Consider the following 9,706-nt stretch of genomic DNA (forward strand, 5'->3'; position numbering starts at 1 on the left):
TTCAACCTTGCTTCCTGAGCAGCTACCTAAGATTGGATGTAGATGCTGAGGAGCTGGCAGGGAGGAGGAGGAGGATCCCTTTAGCGGAAGCTCTTAACAACTAGTCTAAGGAGTTATTTTGGCTAGTTCCCACCATTTGTTGAATCCCCACTCTGTTCCAGATTTGTTGCTAAGCATTTCGTGCAAACTGCCTTGCATAGTGGTTAAGAGACTCCAGAGCTCAACGCCTGGTGAGAACTCAGCTCTGCTAGGTCATCCAATCTGCAAAACAGTCACATCTTTACATATGAAAAAACCTGAAACCCAGCATAAGTTTGCCACCTAACTGGTCAGTGGCAGAGAGAGTTCAAATCCAAGTCTGTCCCCTTCCCCCATACAAAAGAGCCTAATGGTTAAGAGAAGAGGTTGGGCTTTGGGGTCCTACAATTATTGGTTCACTGGCTGGTGCTGAGCCCTTGAGTGGTTGCTTAACTTCCTCAGTGGTAGTTTATGTCTCTCCAAATGGTAGAATCTACTTCCTATCCAGACAAGTCTGTAAGCACCTCCACCAGCTCAGTACCTGGCACACAGGAAGTGACTACCTATGTCAACTATGCTTTTTATGGTACTGAATTGGATGTAAGGGAAAGGATGTAAGGGAAAGGATATTTGCTGAAACTCTTCTTGGCTTCTGTGGAGAAGGCCTGGGATAAAGACAGGGATGGGGCTGTTGCAGCAGCCTCAAGCAAGAGTGAGAACCTGGCCTACGATGCCAGTTCTGGCAGGAGAGCAGAGAGAGAAACCAGTGAGCTCAGAGGACAATGAAGAGACTGTCAGTGTGGTTATGAGTAACTCTTGAGTGACACGTTTGCTGTCTTATATCATACAAATTATATGTATTTTTAGAGTAATATCTATTTCATCAGGCACTTTAACATTGTATTTTTAAGTGCTAGTCAATAAATCTGAGTAATGACAATGATTTTTATCAACTTTATCTCATGATTCAGGCCTGGAACTTTTAATCTATGTTACTGATGAAATTAATATGAATGATGGATATTTTCTAACCTGCCTGGATAAGGGAATCTCTACTAATTCAGTTAAGACTTTAGAACTTGTCAAATGTCATTATGACAACCATCAACTAGAAAACTAGAAATCTGTGTCTGTCAAGTGGAATCACAATGTAATGAAAACTGTCAGATACAATATTCTTAGTCTACGAGGTCCGAGCAGGGAGCAATAATGCCCAGTTATTAAGATATTGTTATAGAGCAACCCCGATATTAAACGGGTTCCTGGCTGTGGGTCCTCACCCGCGCGCTTTAAAGGGACTTATGAATACTCCACTACAGACACACACAAAAGGGTTAATAAAAGGTTTATTTACAAGAGAAAAAGAAATAAGGAAAATGTACAACTCAGGGAGAAAATAGGGAAATAAAGTCTTTATGCGTCCTACCCGTTCCGACGACCTGGAAACCCAAAGTCACTCTCAGAGCTGGCCGCACGCTGCGAGCTGGCGGAGAGCCAAAAATGGGGGGACCTCCAAAGCCCACGTGTCTGCCTTTTGTATCCACCTGGCTGCTTAACCCCACCCTCAGGTCCCAGCCACCTTCCCTTTGGTGGTGATGGGATTTGGAGTTCCCAGTGTCTTTGGCTTTGACCTGGGGTGGGGATGGAGTCCACAAAGCCTATATGGAATTTGCTTTGGGACATCCTTTTCCCCCTAACAATTTGATGGTTGGAAGCTTAGATCCCAAACATATGCTGGTCTCTATGTCCTTTCCTCCTTGAAGGTCAACAGTGAAGTTTAGGTAAGACTGTAATTTAAATATCTGGAAAAAAATTGAGGGGTATGTATTGTTTTCTTTGAAGCAGAATAAAAGAATTGCTATAGGCTTGGCTTAAATTGAGTTGTTTTCTTTCCTAATGTGCAAACTCTCAAAACAAATCAGCTAATAAAGTCTTTTTAGTAAGACTGAGTAAGCAATACATTATCTGGTACATTTAGTATGAAAATTATTGTTACCTGGACTAGGAAGGAAGAAAAGGTGTTATGTAGGGATCATATGAAACGAGGAATTTGTTGCAACCAGGCCCAACAAAGCCTTGTTATTAAGGGTATCTCATGAAAGACACAATATATAAAGGACAATGGCCAGACCATTTATAAAGACAGAACTCTGACCCATACCCTGCAGCAACCTGCCCAGGAAACCAATCCCTTACCTACAATAAACGACTTAGGAAGCCAGCTTGCTCTAAGTCAGACGTGCAGGGAGCCAGATCGCTATCTCTAGCAACAAACCAGGAAGCTCAATAATGACTTCTGTAACAATTGACGCAAAACAGCTGGGACGTGATTAATAATGGACAGCTTCCCTAAATTTTGTCTTCGCTTTTAACTTTGGACCAACCAGGGAAAACCAAATGTGCACCCCTAACCAATCACAGAGGGGCCCCCGTTCTCACTCCCTGCCTTCTGCTCCCCCACACCCACAGCCTCCAGCCAGACCCACCTGAGTCTCCTTTTATCTTTTTCCTCTACTGCTTTCCCACTGCCTTTGAGTCTCTGCCAAAACCCAAGTGACAGTGGCTGATTCCCCTGCTACAGCTAGTGCAGAATAAATAGCCCTTGCTTTTCTCATTTTGTTGATCTTCATTTATTTCCAGACTTGAGAACGTGGAAATAATGGTAAAACTCTTGTTTTGAACTGTGTCAACTTACGGTACTTTGCTTTTGAGAGCAGTGGCCATTGTGGACGATATAAGCAAAGCTACAGATCATGTCCGCGTGATCTAAATGTGTCAGTAGGGACAGGGAGAATGTAAACAAGGAATCTACGGGGCCTCCCTGGTGGCACAAGGGGTTAAGTGTCAGCACTATAAAGCAATCCGCAACTACTGCAGCATGAGTTCGATCCCCAGCCAGGGAGTTGACCCACATGGCGCAGCAGACCTCTCCTGTCTCACCCACTGCTCACCTCAGCAGTGTATTTCCATCAATCTGCCTGTTCTGCTCCCTACTCTGTCTCTGATGAATCTTCTCACACACATCCCTTCCCCCACCCCCGCACTCTGGCCTACACCAGTTCTTGTATGCATAAATAAATAAATCTTAAAAAAAAAAAACAAGGAATCTACAATGTGGATAAAGGGTAGCCACGTGGCCACTTGATTTATGCAAACACGCACTCCATACAGATACACACCAACCACATTTCTCTCTCCCTTGAGAGCAAGATACGTGCATCATGGTTAGTCTGGGAAATGCCAGTGTGTGTCTCCTGTTCCCCTCCTCTGTCTTTTGGTTCCTGGTGTTGCCTTCCTTCCTTCAGCCAGTTTGATACAAGCCTTTTGCTTAGAGCAAAATGAGCATCTTTTTCATCACAGATTTCACTGGGCCCCACGCCAAGCTACACCATTTGCGGGACCTAGTGCAAAATGAAATGCCAGGCTGCTGGTACAAAATTTTGTTAAGAACTTCTAGATAGCAGCCCCAGAGCATTAAAACAAGCCTGAGGCGTCTCTGAACCCAGGGTCTCGTGTGGTCACCGGGTCTCATGCCTGCCCCAGGAGTCAGCCCTGCCGGGCCCAAAGGTAACACGTTTTAGGAAATCGTTTTCCCCTGGCTCTGCTTATTTTCTCTTCGCTTGCTAAGAGTCTTGACTATGAATAAACACCACGTTTTCATAACAATAAAACAGAAAGATGAGCAAACCTTTTCTCTGACCCTTCTGTCCCAGAGCGCCCTGGCTGTATTCTAGAAGGACTCCACTCACAGGAGGGAAGCCTATCTCCATACACTCTCTGGTCTACATTTACTGCATTTGGCCAACCCTGGGGCCTGAGATCTAAAATCCAAGCACCCAGGTCCATCAAATGGGCCTGTCCCGGAGGCTGGAAGCTCACATAAATGCAGAAATGATGTATTCTTTTTTAGAAGAAACAGAAATTTGACAGTGAGAGATGAAAGTTAGACTGAAAGTTTGTAAGCTAGGTTAAATGAATCATTAGATAGTCTGTTATTTGCTAAAAGTAATAAAAACACATCGCTTGTAAGCGGCCATGCACATTTAACCACCACGTTCCTTTTTTATGTGTTAGTATGTTGCAGCTGCTGTAACACAGGACAGAGAAGGAACAGCAGGAAAGCTCCCCAGGCGACAAGGGGATTCTTGTGCTAGTTCGTTTTTTCACTGTACAGAGTCAGCTATTTTTTTAATTAGAAAAAATGAAACTGTGTTGTCCCAGGCTTTCAAAATACCAGTCTCAGCAATTGAGATCAGATGAGACCTATAAATATTATTATCCGACCAAAAAATCCATTGTTCATCCTCTGCTGGAAAATTTATTGGCATAAAGTTTAAGGTGGATAATTTCATAGAAGGCCTGACAAGTTTTTCAGAACAGGATTTAAGTGACTATAAAACTAAACTGTTACATCAAATCACATAACATGTAAAACCCAAGTATCCTTAACTCCAGCGTGGCTGGGAATTTATGGGTTTTGTTTAGGGTCTCAGGCCACTAGAAGGGAGGACATTCATGGCACCAGTGTGCAAGTGTGGGGACCGCCTCCTTCACTCACAAGCTCTTGGGATTTGAGCTGGCAGGCATCTCCTGAGATCCACTCACCCCAGGGCACTCCTCACACCCATCACCCAAGATACTTTTCATTGCCTTCCCCTTTCTTCAACCCTCAGGCTTTAGAAATGTTCGTCCACCCGAGTCCATTTAATAAGTGTCACTTTAATTGGAAAGTTTATTCCTATTAAGCTTTATGAGCATTAAAATTATGAATTTCCCCCTTAATGATAATAATAAGGCTTATTTTAATCATATTGAATATGTCATTTCCATTTAGACCCCATCATAAGCCTACATTCCCTGTGTTTACAGGGGAGCAAATTGAGCTGCAGAAGAGTGTAAATAATCTGCTCAGGGGCACACTATATGACCAGGTTCCCGCAACTAGTTGGTGCCTTGCGGGACAAGAGCACACACCTTCTGGCCCCCAGTCAGTGATATTTTCTATCTGTACAAAAATTTATCTGGCTACAACCACATGTAAGACATTGTGCTAGATTCCAAGGGATTACCAGGACTCGCAAAGGCCACCTTTAAAGTGAGTTTCAAACTGATCCCACTCTTAGGTCCTTCTAATCCATGCTGCACACTGTCACACCATGAAAATAATTCTCTTTTGAGTTTTTTTGGCTGAAAGTATTTTCAGCAGTTCTCCATTTCATACAGAATGAAGTTCAAAGTCCCCTGGAAGATGTTTAAGGGAATAGCTAGAGGGAAAAGAACAGGGATGGGCTGATAGACTTGGGTTCGAATCCTGGTGCTGTCACCAGCTAGCTTCATGACTTTGAAAAAAAATCAGACAATTGTCTAACTCTCACTTTGCTGGGTAATAATAGGGCTGTTGTAGGCATATGAAAAAATGTTTAACATCACTTGTAATCAGGGAAATGCAAATCAAAACTACAATGAGATACTATCTTACACCAGTGAGAATGGCACTTATTAAAAAAAACTAGCAACAACAAATGTTGGCGAGGATGTGGAGAAAAAGGAACTCTCCTGCACTGTTGGTGGGAGTGCAAACTGGTCCAACCACTACGGAGAGCTGTGTGGAGATTTCTGGACCTACTAAACATAGAGCTTCCATATGATCCAGCAATTCCACTCCTAGGTATTTACCCAAAGGACACAGAAATTTTAATTCCAAAGGGCACCTGCACCCCTATGTTTATAGCAGCACTGTTTACAACAGCTAAGCTATGGAAACAACCAAAATGCCCAAAAATAGATGACTGGATCAAGAAGATGTGGTATATATACACAATGGTATATTACTCAGCCATCACAAAAGATAAACTCATGTGATTTGCAGCAACATGGATGGAGCTGGAAGGGATCATGCTCAGCGAAATAAGCCAGAAAGAAAAAGAAAAATACCAGATGGTCTCACTCATAGCAGGAATTTAGAAAACCTAAATAAGAGACCGGGAAAAAAGACTAATTGCAATAAGTAAAAATCAAAATCAACAAGCAACTATAGACCAAAGATACACTACAGTGGGGGGTGGGGGATGGAGAAGAGGGATTAGGGTCAGAAAAAGGGGGTGGGAATTGTATGGGGGAATATAACCAAAATGAAAATGCATACATTATGCAAAAATGAAAAATGATGTAAGAATTATATAAAATAAAATAATTTATTAAAAAATAATAATAGGGCTGTTGATGAAGAAAGCACCTGGCACAGAGAGGGTATTAAGAGTTGGTGCCTTCCTGGGCCTCCCCTGGTGGCGCAGGGGTTGAGCGCTGGGCTGCGAAGCTGCCTGCAGCACCGGTTCGATTCCGGCCACCGGTAACCGGTGAGGGTCCCACATGGCGCAACAGACCTCTCCTGGCAGCACCGGCTCCTCCCCTCAACAGTGTGTTTCAGTCAGTCTGCCTGTTCTGTTCCCCACTTTGGCTCTGCTGAATTCTCTCACCCTCCTGCCCTTCTGACTGTACCCAGTGCTTGTATAAATAAATAAATAAATATTTAAAAAAAAAGTTGGTTGCCTTCCTTATTCCCCCCACCCCCATCTCTAGTTCTGATCTAATTTCCCATGACCTGGCTCTCCTCTCTCCAGGCTTCTATTCCACACCACCCCACAGACACTATTCCACAGTCCTGCCCTTTCTTTATTGTCCTTAAACAATCTAGGCAATCCAGCATGCCTTCTCTGGCTCTTGTCTACCTGAGTCCTGCCGACACTTGCAGATGCAGCTCAGCCTCTCGTATCTACACCCCTCCCAGGACCATTCCCTGTCGTCTGGTAGTGGAGTCAGTACTCCTGGTTGTTATTAAACTTTCACACTTGCCTTAAGTCCCCAAAGTTGCTGTAGGCAGTTTGGGGGCCTGGGTGAGACCATCTTTTGTCTGTGTGCCCCACAGATGATTGCAGTGTAACACCTGTAACAAATGCTCAGTAATTACATGCTGAGTATGAATGGGTCCTGCATCATATTGCATTTTTGTTAAATTATACATGGATGTCTGGGAGTTGCAATGTGAGAAAATGACACTGTTATTACTCCTCCTTCTGATTGTAGATTGCTTTTTAAAATATTATCTTTCCAACCTTTTTTTTTTTTTACATATGGTATTTCTTCTCCAATATTCCAATACACCACTTAAAATCTGACCTGGAAAAAAGTATTAAAGTGTGTGTGTTTCAAATGGGGGGAAAAAAAACACCAGCGATGACTAATGTCTTCAATTTATAGTACATCCAATTTGGAGAAGACCGTGCTTTTTCATAAGGTTGCATAACTGCTAACAGAGACATTTGCAGCCACAGGATATGTGTTTGCAGAATTCAACCCTTCATTAGACTAGGGAAAATGTGAAAACCAAGGACACAGCTTTCCTTGATTCACAGCTTACGTGGAGAAGGTACTCAAGAATTTGTCAAACTGAATGGCCTCTCTTCATAGAATGCATGATGGTGGGTTGAAAGTAGACTGGAGCCTTCTGGGTAAAATGGTTTCATTCTAGTTCTGGATATGGCATCCTTGTCAATGATGTAGGGATTGCCAGTGATGGAGTATGAACATGGAAAATGGGTAAGAAATGATGTGTATTTCTGTTGCCACAATTCTGGAGTAAATAAAACAAAATGGCCTATATATTACCCACCTCTAACATTTGTTTCAGCCCCCTTTTTTAAAAATTTATGCATACAAGAACTGGGATGTAGGCCAGAGGTGTGTGGAGTGGTGAGAGGATTCACCAGAGACAGAGTGGGGAGTAGGACAGGTGGATCTACTGAAATACACTGCTGAGGGGAGACAGGAGAGGTCTGCTGCACCATGTGGGTTAGCCCCCAGGCTGGGGATAGAACTCACGTCATCGTGGCTGCTGATAGCTTGATAGCCCTGAGACTTAAACCCCTGTGCCACCAGAGAGGCCCTGTTTCAGCCCTTTGAAGTAGAATAATGGTGAATATGAACTCCAGCTAATATGTTCGTTAACTGCAGGCCAGCCAGGAGGGGTGGTCTGGAGGAGAGTAATGGGTTAATATCTTAAGTTTGCATACTTCAGCACTGTTTTGTACTCTTATGTACAAGAACATAAAATCTCTTTTATGAGTCCAACTAACACATGAACTGAACACAATCTCTAAAAGTATACAAAGGTAACACCTTTTAAATTTAGGAACCCTTTACTTATTGATAGTCCAGTCCAACAGTTTCAACTCCTAGTTGAACAAAAATTAAAAAACAACATGTGACCCTATTGTTATGTCAACCTAATAAATATAGATTTTAAACTCTTATTTTGTTCCTTACCTGGAGGATACATTTTATAGATGAAGTAGAAGGTGTAAGAATTAAAATTAAATAACAGTTTTGAATCAATCATCAGAAGCAGAAAATTGTTCTTAAGGACAGGAATGAATTTTGACATTTTAATTACAGGCTCAGTGGAAAGTTTTGTAGTCAAATGTGAGCTTTGCAAATTATTATTATGTTGTCATTATGAATTAGTGACTGTAAAATAAATCAGTTTTGAGTGTAATGGTAAATTACAGAGAAAAACTTATGGAACTGTTTTCTATTTCCTGATGTACCAAGAGTATTCATCATAATTTACTTGATTAAAAAAAATCCAAACAGTGGAAAAATACAGGGACATAGATTTTTTTAATGAGTTATATAAATATAAGGCAGTTTTTCCTAGCAATTTAGAATGCTTATCATAACAACATTTGTAATATCAAAAAAAATAGAAGCAACAAAATATTTAACAATATGGGAAGAATGTCAATAAGAATACAATACATTCAATAGGTGGTATATACAATTGTTAAAAATTGTAAAGATTATATTACCACTCTCAAAACATTATACAGTTTTTAAAATTTATGATGCAAATATTTCTGTATGCTATGACCCCAAGCAGGTAAAAATATGCACACGTGACAGTAACGAAAGGAAAGTATAAAAATGATTTTTCTCTCTTTTCCACAAATCTCATATTTTAAAATCCATTTATAATTTTTAATTACTTTCTATTTTTAAAGACCTATCATATGCTGGATTGACCTGCATGAAATTGCCAATTTTTAATCAGCTTTCACTTACAAAACTGCAAGGTATGTTTCAACCTAGTGCTGCATTATTTCTTGTCAACCAACAAAATGCATCCTCTTTTGGAATTAAGTTTGATTACTCCTATATAGAAATGTTCCTTAAGCTTCAAAATGGAGTCTCTTTGAAATTAGTGAAATACATTGCTTGAAAATCACATTTAAAATGGTGGCTCCAAATACGAATTTTTGACTTTTAAGACAATGAACTCAGTTCAGACTGTTCCGGGTTAATACAGTTACTGCCATTACACCTACTTTTTCATTTTGAAATTAAGTGTCATGTTCATTTTTAAACTATTCAATGGCCAGCATAAAGTAAAACATTCATAATTTAATAAATAAATTTGCTTTTAACCTGTGCTAGGAATGACATTTAAATTGCTTTGCACCCTGTGATTACTCAAAAGTAATTAGTCTTCTAAATATTACTGTAATGAAAACCATGGATTTAATAAACCATAGAAATTCAAACCAAACAGAATATTTACTTCTATATTGAGTATTTAAGTTCATATGAAAATTGTTTAAGAATTGGCTAGAATCTTAAAAAATAGGTTAGGGCA

The sequence above is a fragment of the Talpa occidentalis genome, unplaced genomic scaffold (genome assembly GCF_014898055.3).
Source record: "Talpa occidentalis isolate TD23 unplaced genomic scaffold, MPIMG_talOcc4v2.1 talOcc4.9, whole genome shotgun sequence".
In the NCBI taxonomy this organism is placed as follows: domain Eukaryota; kingdom Metazoa; phylum Chordata; class Mammalia; order Eulipotyphla; family Talpidae; genus Talpa; species Talpa occidentalis.